This window comes from Sparus aurata, chromosome 3, assembly GCF_900880675.1.
Source record: "Sparus aurata chromosome 3, fSpaAur1.1, whole genome shotgun sequence".
Classification (NCBI taxonomy): Eukaryota; Metazoa; Chordata; class Actinopteri; order Spariformes; family Sparidae; genus Sparus; species Sparus aurata.
Window position 1 is genome coordinate 19,780,523 of NC_044189.1, and position 14,703 is coordinate 19,795,225.

Genomic DNA, 14,703 nt, shown 5'->3' on the forward strand with positions numbered 1-14,703 from the left:
GTGTGTGTGTGTGTGTGTGCGTGTGTTCTGGGGGGCCAACCAAAATGTGTGTGGATGGATGTTTGGGTGAAAGGAGTGGAGAGAGAGAGGAGAGGAAGGGAGGGGGTCAATAAAAGCAGAGGGGGTCACAAGCTGGTGCTGAGTAGGAGCAGGAGGAGGAGGAGGAGGAGGAGGAGGAGGAGGAGGAGGAGGAGGAGGAGGCTTTGGGTCCATTGTGCACAGATTCCAATGACATGGAGTAACCTCGCCTCGCCGGCTGCTCTGCTTGAGCCGGAGCCAGCGACTTACTAAACAACTCAACATTTTAAGCCGGAGGAAAACAGAGCGGCGCAGGAACAAAAGGCACAACGGTCTACCATCTTTGGCATGGTCCTGATGCTTGTCTCCGGTAGAGGTCTACCAGAGAAAGTGGACATGTTTTGCTTGGCGTGCAGCCCGAGCAGTGATTGTGAGCGTGCCAGCAGTCCCAAACCAGTGCTGCAGAGACACTCGCTCACTCACTCACTCAGTCCTTATCTAACTCCGTTTGTCCCCATCTGTCACTCAGGAGCCTGGAGCCCAACCTGGAGCCTGGAGCCTGGAGCCCAGCCTGGAGCCTGGAGCCCAACCTGGAGCCTGGAGCCCAGCCTGGAGCCCAGCCTGGAGCCTGGAGCCCAACCTGGAGCCTGGAGCCCAGCCTGGAGCCTGGAGCCCAGCCTGGAGCCTGGAGCCCAGCCAGCCGCCTCTCCTCTCATTCATTCACATAATTTGTCAAACAGAGATTTTCAGAAGGGGGGAGTGCCAACAACTCCCCCGTCCGTGCCCCATCAGCAGCCATTCTCAATTATGATAATGATGCAAACACACTTGATAATGGACTCTAGTTCAGACACTCCCTGTCAGTACTGCTCAACATCAATAGCAGCCGTCACAAGACGAACACAGAACACTCTTCTTGTTGATCAGTCCTCCCACACCTTCACCTCCCGCCTCTCCTCTCATTCATTCACAACAGTGTGCCAGCACCTCCCCGTCACAGCAGCCACTCTCATTGATCATACTGATGCAAACACACAACAACTCTAAGTGTGTGAAACATCTCCAACATCAAGATTCCGAGGCCAAGTCTGTCCCCCCCGGGCTCTGGTGGCCGGGAGGGTCCAGAGGTCATCTGGAGAGTAAAACCTGGACCCGTCGCTCGCGGACCAACTTGATAACGGACTCTAGTGTAAACACTTCCTGTCATTACTGCTCAACATCAGCATCTGAATGACAGCTGTCATAAAACCGACACTAAACACTCCTCTCCATGGTTTTCAACCTCCCTGCCACATCTCTTCTCTCCCACTGCTGTGTTTGTGTTAGCAGTCGGCTGGGCTTTCCATCACGCTGGTCTGGTCTCATCACTGTCCAAGCACACACACACACACACACACACACACACACACACACACACACACACACCCTCGGTCACGTCCCCCCTCTCCTCTCACACCTGACCAACTGTATTTCCAGAAGTCGACTCCTCCCATTGAGTTTTTCTTCTCTGTGCTTCACACTCTTCGGCTGATTTGACGTGAGGACAAAGTCGGGGGGTCAAAGGTGATTTTGGAGCCCAGTGGGGATTCCCATGCACGGACACAGACCAGCTACAAGTGCACAGAGTGAGTGCCAGAAGACATTTGGGCAGAATTGGTGTGAAATGTTTTACTTGTGTGTCTGAATGTCAGCGTAGGTGGAAGCTGAACAATTGCACTGTTGTAAACGATTCTGTGTTTTCTCCCCTAAAGCAGCTGCAGTTGTTCATGATTCAGTTATAAACACATCAATCTGAATTCCCCCAAAGCTTCTATATGTCAAGACCTGGTATTTAATGATCTGAATTTCCCACTTATTTCTGTGTTATCACCTTCCTACACCTACACGACAGCAGTGGCACACATACAGGACATTTACATACGCTCACACATCTGTTTGTTTTCAAATTTCGAGTTATATTTCTGCCTCTGTCAAAAACTGCACATTCAATCATGAATGAGGTCATAGAAATCCAAATTTGGCTACTGCTGTTATACATCATCTGCCCACACAGACGTCTCACTCTGTGAAAGTCCAGAAATAGCACATTAGGGGAACTGTGGTGTTCCTCTTTTTCTTGTGCGTTGAGTGTTTATGTGTCTCTGTTCATTAAATCGGATGCTCTCTTCCATGGAAACTCAAAGTAGAAGTGAAATTTTCAAGGTGAAAGCTGGACACTTGTTTGCACGTCAGGTCACATTATCAGGTCAGAGTCCTCGTGTTAATATTGCAGCCACATCACCATTTTGTGATCCATCACAGAGGGAACAGTGCAGGTTGTTGTGTGAACTAGTTCCCAGCTGACTGATGCCTGGTGAATTACCAGTCTGGTGTGTGCGTCACGCTCTTCGTTTACAGACGTGGTAACTTGATGTCATGTGACAGTTTGAAGGCCAGCAGCCACGATTAATATCATTTTTTGATGTCAACATGAGGCAGCAAGCAATAATCTGTGAGGTTCAAAGCAGCAAGACCAAAACCAACCAAAGCTTTTCAAAAATCAATATCTGACGTCTGTGGCACTGAAGATGTACATCTTACAAGACTGATGGTTTAAAATACGTTTACATAAAGCTGAATAGTTTCCAAAAACTAGACGATAATAAATAGTATAGATAGTTCATTAACTGGAGGTTTTTACCTGCAGATTTTGTGCACGTGTCTATTTAGCTTTTTACTCAAACTATCAAATCTGTCGACCATCCTCATGGTGGTGGTCTCTCACGACAGGCTGTCCTCATCAGAAACACCACATATACTGTAGGTCAACTGTGAAAGCAGCATATTACCACCGTGTTTATATTTGCTGTTAAGCTGCGGCCTCTAGTGGCCTTGGTGGGTGTGGCAGCAGTCTGCGTTGGGAGAGGACAGACGGTCAAACGAGCAGCGATGGTGACCGCTGTCATTTTAACTTGCTAAAACAGTTCAATAACGTAGTAATTTTAAGCCAAAACGAGATGTTCTTCTCGACCTAACCGAGTAGTTTTCTTGCGTAAACGTAACCAAATATGTAACTGCATTCTGAATTATAATGTCCCATACGGACTAGACCTCTGTTATACACAGTGCTGTGTTGTGTTGTGTTGTGTTGTGCTGTGTTGTGTTGTGAGGTGTTGTGTTGTGAGGTGTGTTACATTCAGACACCTGCCACAACAACTTCTGGGACATTGTCAGAGACGGAGTTGGTGAATGGGACTAAACATAACATGAACTTTAATTATAATAATTATAATAACTTTATCAACTTCACCTCGGCTGTGAACGTTTCGGCCTGAGTCACGTCACATAGAATTTTATTAGCATTGTTGTTTTCTGTTGTTGTTTCTACATTTAGACGGTTTAGTTTCATTTAAACACAACAGACTAACACGGCTCTTGCATCTAGAGATCAAAAAAAGGGTATTTTTAATCCTTATGAACGATACAAAGAACAAGAAAACTCAATTCACCCTTGTGTATGTCACCCACTGTCTCATGTGACAACTGACCCTGAAGAGATTGTCACAAATGTCCCCAGCTGGGATTTTTTGCTAGCAACTAGCGGCCGAGCTAAGACTGAGGTTATAACATGTCGATGTGTGAACAGTGAAGCGACACAGAGAGAGACAAAGCTTGTTGGTGGGATTAGTTAACAGCTGCTGATGTTTTATCAGGTAGAAACTCCTCACATGCAGCTGCGGCTTTTCTTCTTGACAAATCAACAGTGGTAGCAGCAGTAAAGATGCATAAAGTGAGATTGGTGCTCATTTAAAATACATGCCGTGTAGTTGTACCGCTTGTTTGCCTATTGGGAGATAAATGTGCATCTGTGCTCCATGAATTATGTATTTTTTGACCTTCCGAGCAGAACGGTGAGCCTACAGAAAAACATAAGCGACGGGAGCAAGTGCACAAAATATGCCAAGGTGCTGCGTCAGCGAAGAAAGCTGGAAGATTAAATGAGGTGTTTTGTTAGAACATAAAGAATGAGCATTATGAACATCATGTACACAGTTCTGTAAGTGATGAGAGCTGCGTGTCCTCTCTCCCTAATGTTGAATCTACAATAAGTTATTAATGCGCAGTTAAAGTCACCCAGTCATTATAGCAGCAGCAGGGACAGACTGCAGTGGAACAGCAACAAACATCCCCCGACAGTTCCTCTTTAAATAGCATCTCTGAACATCCACATCAAATGTGAGATAAAAATCCCCCACCTCCTCATACCAGAGGTATTGTTTTCACATGTAAATTTCCGTATTGAGACCACAATACCCATAAAGCCTGTTGCTAACACATCACAACCACCCGACTTCCTCTTCCACCTCTCACTCCTCTGACTACAAACATCTCAGAGCTGATTGATTACATAGATATTTAATTTGTTGTCTGATGAGGTTGTCTATGTGGAACTGGGCGAGCATTATGTTGTATATGAGAATATACATTTGAAGGTGTTTGAACTGAGACGTAGACCTCAGAGTGGGAACAAACACAAACACATATTTCCTTTGTGGTTTCATGGCTGAAGAAAATGTTGAAAAACATCCTGGACACGACCAAGGAAACCCCGCGGTCCTCAACAGGTCAATGCTGACATTTACATTGACCATAAGTGGCCTTGTGGTCCGGTGCATTCATGCACAGACGCAGGCAGACACTGACGCTTCACTCAACCACCAAGACCACAGTGACCCATGTTTCTTGTTTTTACTGTCTTACATTACAAAGGAAATTCAACTTTAGTATGTGGTGACGAAACTAACTCTCCTGAATAACTCTGCTCTTCTTAGAATCTGATAAGACGACAGAGAAACCCCTTGATACCCTGTGTGGTATAGGCTGGTTTATGAGTTGTGAAAAATAAACTCCTGCTGAAATGTGGATTCTGAAAGTTAAAGTTCAAAAGTCTGGGAAACATGCTTATTTATTTTCTGTAGCTGAGAGTTAGATGAGAAGTTAGAACAGAAACTGAAGGAAACAGCCAGAGGACGAAATCCACCTGCCAACACTTCTAAACTCATTAATGAACTCTTTGTCTGTCTCACAAGCATCAAACAAACAAACTAACAAACAAAAAGCGGATTCATTGGCGGTTACAAGCCGGAGACTGCAGGAAGTTACTGGTCCTTGCTACATTGGAAACCTCTCATGGAGTCATGGCTGATTGGAATCAGTCCTGTGGGTACTTCCCAAAGTGGCTGGGTTGTCAGAACATCTCGCCGCAGTCTGTAAGTCACAAGAAGTCAGCCTCACCACAAACCAGAAATCTCTTCCGTACGCCATAAAGAAATGACGCCGCCCCCCATCCTGGTCACATGTTACTGTTGTGTGAACAGACTCTGGACAAGAGACACTGAAAAGGACAGAATCAGCTGTATCTGCATCCAATGCTAAATCGACCAAAGCATCGACTCAGAGGGGGGTCAGAGGTCATTGACCAGAAAACAGTGGACAATCAGAGAAAGATCACAGCGGACATTCAAATCCAACACCATCTCTGTAATGATCCCCTGCCATCAGTCTCCTCTGAACAGCTGATGTTCAGATCTGCTGCTCCTTGAACTCTGTCAAGCATTTCTGTGTGCTCCAGTCTGAGTCTGGTGACTGATGAACTTGTCCTGTGCAGCAGAGGTGACTCTGCCTGTCCTGAAGAAGAAATATTCTGCTCATTTTCAGGTTCCTAATTTTAGTTTGGTCCACTACTAGAATAGGTCTACATGCTTTAATGCTCAGATTTGTCTCTCGTACTGTCCAGTGATTGGGCGCTGTGTTCCCCCTTTGTCTGAAACACCGTTTGAGCTCCTGTCTCTTTAAGGACGCCCTCATCCTGAATACTTAGTCTGCTCTGATTGGTCGACTTCTACACACCTGACCCCAGCACCTAACAACAACACAGCAGCTGTGCTAAATCAATTCTCATGTGCCAAACTAGCCAGTATGAAAATGTGTGACATGGTGACATAGTGTGATGTCACAAAGTCACAGAATTAAAGGTGAGACTACTGATGAGGCGTTTGAGGAGCAGTGTTTTGTGTTGGAGAGAGGAGCTTCTGTTGGTGTAGAGAAGCTCCTTTAAAAAACATTTACATGCTCAGGAACATTAATACAACACTGAAGCAAAGTTAAATCATTGCCAACATTTTTCTTCCAACAAATGAGTTGGCTACTTATACTCAAGTTACACCAAGTTAAAGAAAGTAGTGCATTACCCTTTAAAAACTTGAACATCTCATTGACACCATGCTGACTGCACCCTGTAACTGTCGTCTTTGTGGCACATTTCCGAAACACACAGACTCATTTGTCCTTGAAATGTGAAAGTGAAATGAGAGGGGAGCGTTCCCGGTGAGCAGGATTATCAATTCCTCTCATCAGGCCCTTTTCCGCTCAGCAGGGAGTCGTGGAGAGTCCCTGATTTTCTCACCCACATCCCGGGTGCCAGCCTCTGTGCACTTTGCATCTGTAATTCTATCAAGGCCAGCGGGGCGGCTCTCCGGCTCAGAGCCAGCCTCACTATGAGAAAGACAGAGAGAGCGGGGAGGTCACTGGTCTCAAGGTCTTAAAGCCACAGCGTCTATGTTCAGGGGAATAACACTTTTTGGAGCGCAGGGCTGCAGCAGGGAGGAGTAACAATGATATACCATCCTGTGGTTCAGTTTGCGGTCCTCTCCACACGTACACACCCACACACACCACCAGCTCCTCCCAATCCCCACCCGGGTCATATTTCACTGACACAATTGTGCGACTGTGTGATGTGAAGTGAGCCAGCAGTCATGTGGAAATGGGCTCTGATTTCCAGGTAAATACACCCACTAGCCGTGAAGCAAACTTCTGCTGTAGATGAGTAATGCGGCCTCAGTGTAACAGCTGAGTCCGCCTTCCACTCAGGGCTGTGGAGTTGTTCCCCGAAGGTGACAAATTACAGGCTGCACCTGGAGAAATAGGAGGTTTCAGTGTGTACTGTGGAGATTTGGATACAAACAAAACTTTGTAAAAAAAATGTCCTCACATTTCCCTCCAGCCACGATCAGGACAGTGTGTGCATCATGGGAGGTCACGCTCGACCTGCCAGGCAGAAGTTTGACCTACTAAAGCAGAGAGGAAGACGAACACTTGGAGCGCAGCGACGGCCGTGAAGTAGCATTAACATTTTTGTGGCCATGTTAAAGATAGTGCCGGTGTCGTCAAGCTAAAATAATACAAAAGCAGTGTCACTGTCAGGAAAAATGTTCGGGAAAACCCATCAAATTATCATCTGCATAAGTTTTCTGCCTCAGCAGTTTTTCCTCATTCCTTCCCAGCAAGCAGTGCCAGTTAATTATGGTGGGAACTGAAACCAAACTGAAAACAACCAGTGTGGAGAAAGATAGAGATTCACTTCCAACGTAGATTTTAATTGTGAGTTCAAAAGCACTGCTTCTCTGCCAAACTGGCTAATTATGATATGTCACAGTTCATCAGGTCAGGTGTCTCAGGGAACAGGAGGTCGCTCCACTCCAGAGTTTCTGGACTTCAGATTATATTTAGCTTTAAGCGTCTTTAGAATCATTCAGCAGTCTCCTTCTCCATCTCCTCTTCCTCCCACTATGTCGAAAGTAAAAAGGAATACCAAATGATGTCAGACTTAATAACTAAGAGTCACTGAATACTTATAACTTAATCATTACTTTCTCTTTTTTTCTGCACCTTAAAGTTAAGTGAAACACGATGTACAGTATACAGCGGATAAATAACGATGAACTGAACAGTAATCAATGAGTCTCTGGAATAACTACTCAGCATTATGTTTCACTTGTGTTACACATAACTAATGATTCAGTCATTAGTAATTAATGACTTGTCTGTTTTGTGCCAAATCATTAAGAAAGTCAGTATGTTGATTCAGAGGTATTTACAAATCAATCGTTACCTCATGATTCAATAATGTCGTATCTCCCTATCTGTTCTGAAGTTACTCATCATTATCTCTGTAAAGTCGTCCAGTCACAGTTTCTCAGGATTTACTCATTATTCACAGATTCATTAACTGTCAAGTCATTCCTCATTCTACCTACTCACCTGAGCACCTGATTGTTGTTGTAGATAAGTTCAAATAGATTAATAACCTGAAGTTATTTTGGATTGCAGTCTATTAGTAGTTAACAACATGTTGAACATGAGCAATGATCTTTTTAAATGACTAACGTTTAGACAGTGTGTTTGAATCTACGATCAGTAAACCTTTGTATTCATTTTAACACTTGATCATAACACAAAGATAATCTTCAACTCAGAAAGTTGTTCTGATTTAGCAGAAACCTGCAGTGCAGAAAACCAAGAGTAGGTCGAGTGAAAGCTTTCAGAGAGTTTCTCGTGTTGATGTGAGCAAAAAGTTCAATCTTTGCAGCATCACAACAAAAACTATCCTGCAGCCGAGTAAAGCAGCCTCACACCAGCGATGTCTGTCAAACTGCTGACACAGCAGCTTCTTCCCACCTGCAAACAAGATAAACCATAAAAAATGAAGCATCACAGTTTAATATTTGCCCTCATAATCAGCTGGCTGCTGGTGTTTACCCCTCCAGTTAAACCACTTGGATTATGGCAGGATTTTCCTAAGCCAATCATATCGAGGCTTCCAAGCTTTAAATCTGTTCTCCTCACCGCTGCTGTCAGCTGTCAGTTCAGTGTAACGCTCCTCCTGCAGCCCAACACGTCTGAGCTCACCTCCAGATCTCAACCATTCATTCATCCAGTCACCACCACAGTGTCTAGACTCCACCAGGGGGGTTTTCCTACACCTCGCACGGCTTCATTTGTCTTTTAAACACAATGCTGTCACCTCGCAGCAGACTGAAACAACAGATAATGTGGCTCGGCGCAGGAAGTACCGGTTATCTTTTATATGAAACAAGAAATGAAACATTCTTCAGTAAAGAGAAAGAAAAACAAGTCATCTCCACCAGGATGTGACAGAAATGTGCATTATAAAGCATCCTGGTGTTTAAACATGCAGGTCGAAGAGGAGGAGCCGATGACCCAGAGCACTGGGAGTATACTGGGAGTACTGGGAGTATACTGGGAGTATACTGGGAGTACTGGGAGTATAATGGGAGCACTGGGAGTATAATGGGAGCACTGGGAGTATACTGGGAGCACTGGGAGTATACTGGGACTTTACTGGGAGTATACTGGGAGCACTGGGAGTATACTGGGAGTATACTGGGAGTATACTGGGAGTACTGGGAGTATACTGGGAGTATACTGGGAGCACTGGGAGTATACTGGGAGTACTGGGAGTATACTGGGAGTATACTGGGAGCACTGGGAGTACTGGGAGTATACTGGGAGCACTGGGAGTATACTGGTAGTACTGGGAGTATACTGGGAGTACTGGGAGTATACTGGGAGTATACTGGGAGCACTGGGAGTATAATGGGAGCACTCGGAGTATACTGGGAGCACTGGGAGTATACTGGGAGTACTGGGAGCATACTGGGAGTACTGGGAGTATAATGGGAGCACTGGGAGTATACTGGGAGTATACTAGGAGTACTGGGAGTATACTGGGAGTATACTGGGAGCACTGGGAGTATACTGGGAGCACTGGGAGTATACTGGGAGTATACTGGGAGCACTGGGAGTACTGGGAGTATAATGGGAGCAATGGGGGTATACTGGGAGTATACTAGGAGTACTGGGAGTATACTGGGAGTATACTGGGAGCACTGGGAGTATACTGGGAGCACTGGGAGTATACTGGGAGTATACTGGGAGCACTGGGAGTACTGGGAGTATACTGGGAGCACTAGGAGTATACTAGGAGTACTGGGAGTATACTGGGAGTATACTGGGAGCACTGGGAGTATACTGGGAGTACTGGGAGTATAATGGGAGCACTCGGAGTATACTGGGAGCACTGGGAGTATACTGGGAGTACTGGGAGCATACTGGGAGTACTGGGAGTATAATGGGAGCACTGGGAGTATAATGGGAGCACTCGGAGTATACTGGGAGCACTGGGAGTATACTGGGAGTACTCGGAGTATAATGGGAGCACTGGGAGTATACTGGGAGCACTGGGAGTATACTGGGAGCACTGGGAGTATAATGGGAGCACTCGGAGTATAATGGGAGCATTGGGAGTATCATGGGAGCACTGGGAGTATACTGGGGGTACTGGAAGTATACTGGGAGTACTGGGAGTATAATGGGAGTATAATGGGAGCACTGGGAGTATACTGGGAGCACTGGGAGTATACTGGGAGCACTGGGAGTATACTGGGAGTACTGGGAGTATACTGGGAGCACTGGGAGTATAATGGGAGCACTCGGAGTATAATGGGAGCATTGGGAGTATCATGGGAGCAATGGGGGTATACTGGGAGTATACTAGGAGTACTGGGAGTATACTGGGAGTATACTGGGAGCACTGGGAGTATACTGGGAGCACTGGGAGTATAATGGGAGCAATGGGGGTATACTGGGAGTATACTAGGAGTACTGGGAGTATACTGGGAGTATACTGGGAGCACTGGGAGTATACTGGGAGCACTGGGAGTATACTGGGAGTATACTGGGAGCACTGGGAGTACTGGGAGTACTGGGAGTATAATGGGAGCACTCGGAGTATACTGGGAGCACTGGGAGTATACTGGGAGTACTGGGAGCATACTGGGAGTACTGGGAGTATAATGGGAGCACTGGGAGTATAATGGGAGCACTCGGAGTATACTGGGAGCACTGGGAGTATACTGGGAGTACTCGGAGTATAATGGGAGCACTGGGAGTATACTGGGAGCACTGGGAGTATACTGGGAGCACTGGGAGTATAATGGGAGCACTCGGAGTATAATGGGAGCATTGGGAGTATCATGGGAGCACTGGGAGTATACTGGGGGTACTGGAAGTATACTGGGAGTACTGGGAGTATAATGGGAGTATAATGGGAGCACTGGGAGTATACTGGGAGCACTGGGAGTATACTGGGAGCACTGGGAGTATACTGGGAGTACTGGGAGTATACTGGGAGCACTGGGAGTATAATGGGAGCACTCGGAGTATAATGGGAGCATTGGGAGTATCATGGGAGCACTGGGAGTATACTGGGGGTACTGGAAGTATACTGGGAGTACTGGGAGTATAATGGGAGTATAATGGGAGCACTGGGAGTATACTGGGAGCACTGGGAGTATACTGGGAGCACTGGGAGTATACTGGGAGTACTGGGAGTATAATGGGAGGACTGGGAGTATATTGGGAGCACTGGGAGTATACTGGGAGAATAATGGGAGCACTGGGAGTGTAATGGGAGTACTGGGAGTATACTTGGAGTATTGGGAGTATAATGGGAGTACTGGGAGTATACTGGGAGCACTGGGAGTATAATGGGAGTATTGGGAGTATAATGGGAGTATTGGGAGTATACTGGGAGCATTGGGAGTATACTGGGAATACTGGGAGTATAATGGGAGCATTGGAAGTATACTGGGAGTACTGGGAGTATAATGGGAGTATTGGGAGTATAATGGGAGTATTGTGAGTATACTGGGAGCATTGGGAGTATACTGGGAGTATAATGGGAGCATTGGGAGTATACTGGGAGTACTGTGAGTATACTGGGAGCAATGGGAGTATACTGGGAGTACTGGGAGCACTGGGAGTATACTGGGAGCACTGGGAGTATACTGGGAGTACTGGGAGTATACTGGAAGTATTGGGAGTATAATGGGAGCATTGGGAGTATACTGGGAGTACTGGGAGTATACTGGGAGCACTGGGAGTATACTGGGAGTACTTAGAGTATAATGGGAGCATTGGGAGTATACTGGGAGTACTGGGAGCACTGGGGGTATACTGGGAGTACTGGGAGTATACTGGGAGTACAGGGAGTATACTGGAAGTATTGGGAGTATAATGGGAGCATTGGGAGTATACTGGGAGTACTGGGAGTATACTGGGAGCACTGGGAGTATACTGGGAGTACTGGGAGTATAATGGGAGCACTCGGAGTATACCGGGAGCACTGGGAGTGTAGTGGGAGTACTGGGAGTATACTTGGAGTATTGGGAGTATACTGGGAGTACTGGGAGTATACTGGCAGTATACTGGGAGTACTGGGAGTATACTTGGAGTATTGGGAGTATAATGGGAGTACTGGGAGTATAATGGGAGCACTGGGAGTATACTGGGAGCACTGGGAGTATACTTGTAGCAATGGGAGTATACTGGGAGTACTGGGAGCACTGGGAGTATACTGGGAGCACTGGGAGTATACTGGGAGTACTGGGAGTATACTGGAAGTATTGGGAGTATAATGGGAGCATTGGGAGTATACTGGGAGTACTGGGAGTATACTGGGAGCACTGGGAGTATACTGGGAGTACTGGGAGTATAATGGGAGCATTGGGAGTATACTGGGAGTACTGGGAGCACTGGGGGTATACTGGGAGTACTGGGAGTATACTGGGAGTACAGAGAGTATACTGGAAGTATTGGGAGTATAATGGGAGCATTGGGAGTATACTGGGAGTACTGGGAGTATACTGGGAGCACTGGGAGTATACTGGGAGTACTGGGAGTATAATGGGAGCACTCGGAGTATACCGGGAGCACTGGGAGTGTAGTGGGAGTACTGGGAGTATACTTGGAGTATTGGGAGTATACTGGGAGTACTGGGAGTATACTGGCAGTATACTGGGAGTACTGGGAGTATACTTGGAGTATTGGGAGTATAATGGGAGTACTGGGAGTATAATGGGAGCACTGGGAGTATACTGGGAGTACTGGGAGTATAATGGGAGCATTGGGAGTATACTGGGAGCATTGGGAGTATACTGGGAGTACTGGGAGTATACTGGCAGTATACTGGGAGTACTGGGAGTAAAATGGGAGCACTGGGAGTATACTGGGAGTATACTGGGAGCACTGGGAGTATAATGGGAGCACTCGGAGTATACTGGGAGCACTGGGAGTATAATGGGAGTATTGGGAGTATAATGGGAGCACTGAGAGTATACTGAGAGTACTGGGAGTATAATGGGAGCACTGGGAGTATACTGGGAGAATAATGGGAGCACTGGGAGTGTAATGGGAGTACTGGGAGTGTAATGGGAGTACTGGGAGTATACTTGGAGTATTGGGAGTATAATGGGAGTACTGGGAGTATAATGGGATCACTGGGAGTATACTGGGAGTACTGGGAGTATAATGGGAGCATTGGGAGTATACTGGGAGTACTGGGAGTATAATGGGAGCACTGGGAGTATACTGTGAGTATCGGGAGTATAATGGGAGCATTGGGAGTATACTGGGAGTACTGGTAGTATAATGGGAGCACTGGGAGTATACTGGGAACATTGGGAGTATCCTGGGAGTACTGGGAGTATACTGGGAGCACTGGGAGTATAATGGGAGCACTGGGAGTATACTGTGAGTATTGGGAGTATAATGGGAGCATTGGGAGTATACTGGGAGTACTGGGAGTATAATGGGAGCATTGGGAGTATACTGGGAGTACTGGGAGTATAATGGGAGCACTGGGAGTATACTGGGAACATTGGGAGTATACTGGGAGTACTCGGAGTATACTGGGAGCACTGGGAGTATACTGGGAGCACTGGGAGTATACTGGGAGTACTGGGAGTATACTGGGAGCACTTGGAGTATACTGGGCGTACAATGGGAGAATAATGGGAGTACTGGGAGTATACTAGGAGTACTGGGAGTACAATGGGAGAATAATGGGAGCACTGGGAGTATACTGGGAGTACTGGGAGTATACTGGGAGCACTGGGAGTATACTGGGAGTACTGGGAGTATAATGGGAGTACTGGGAGTATACTGGGCGTACTGGGAGTATAATGGGAGTACTGGGAGTATACTAGGAGTACTGGGAGTATAATGGGAGAATAATGGGAGCACTGGGAGTATACTGGGAGTACTGGGAGTATACTGGGAGCACTGGGAGTATACTGGGAGTACTGGGAGTATAATGGGAGTACTGGGAGTGTACCTGGAGTACTGGGAGTATACTTGGAGCACTAGGAGTATTGGGAGTATAATGGGAGTACTGGGATTATACTGGGAGCACTGGGAGTATACTGGGAGTACTGGGAGTATACTGGGAGCACTGGGAGTGTACTGGGAGTACTGGGAGTATACTGGGAGCACTGGGACTATACTGGGAGTATACTGGGAGTACTGGGAGTATACTGGTAGCACTGGGAGTATACTGGGAGTACTGGGAGTATACTGGGAGTACTGGGAGTATACTGGGAGCACTGGGAGTGTACTGGGAGTACTGGGAGTATACTGGGAGCACTGGGACTCTACTGGGAGTATACTGGGAGTACTGGGAGTGTACTGGTAGCACTGGGAGTATATTGGGAGTAAACTGGGAGCACTGGGAGTATAATGGGAGAATAATGGGAGCACTGGGAGTATAATGGAAGCACTGGGAGTATACTGGGAGTACTGGGAGTATACTGGGAGCACTGGGAGTATACTGGGAGTATACTGGGAGCACTGGGAGTATAATGGGAGAATAATGGGAGCACTGGGAGTGTAATGGGAGCACTGGGAGTATACTGGGAGTACTGGGAGTATACTGGGAGCACTGGGAGTATACTGGGAGTATACTGGGAGTACTAGGAGTATACAGGGAGCACTGGGAGTATACTG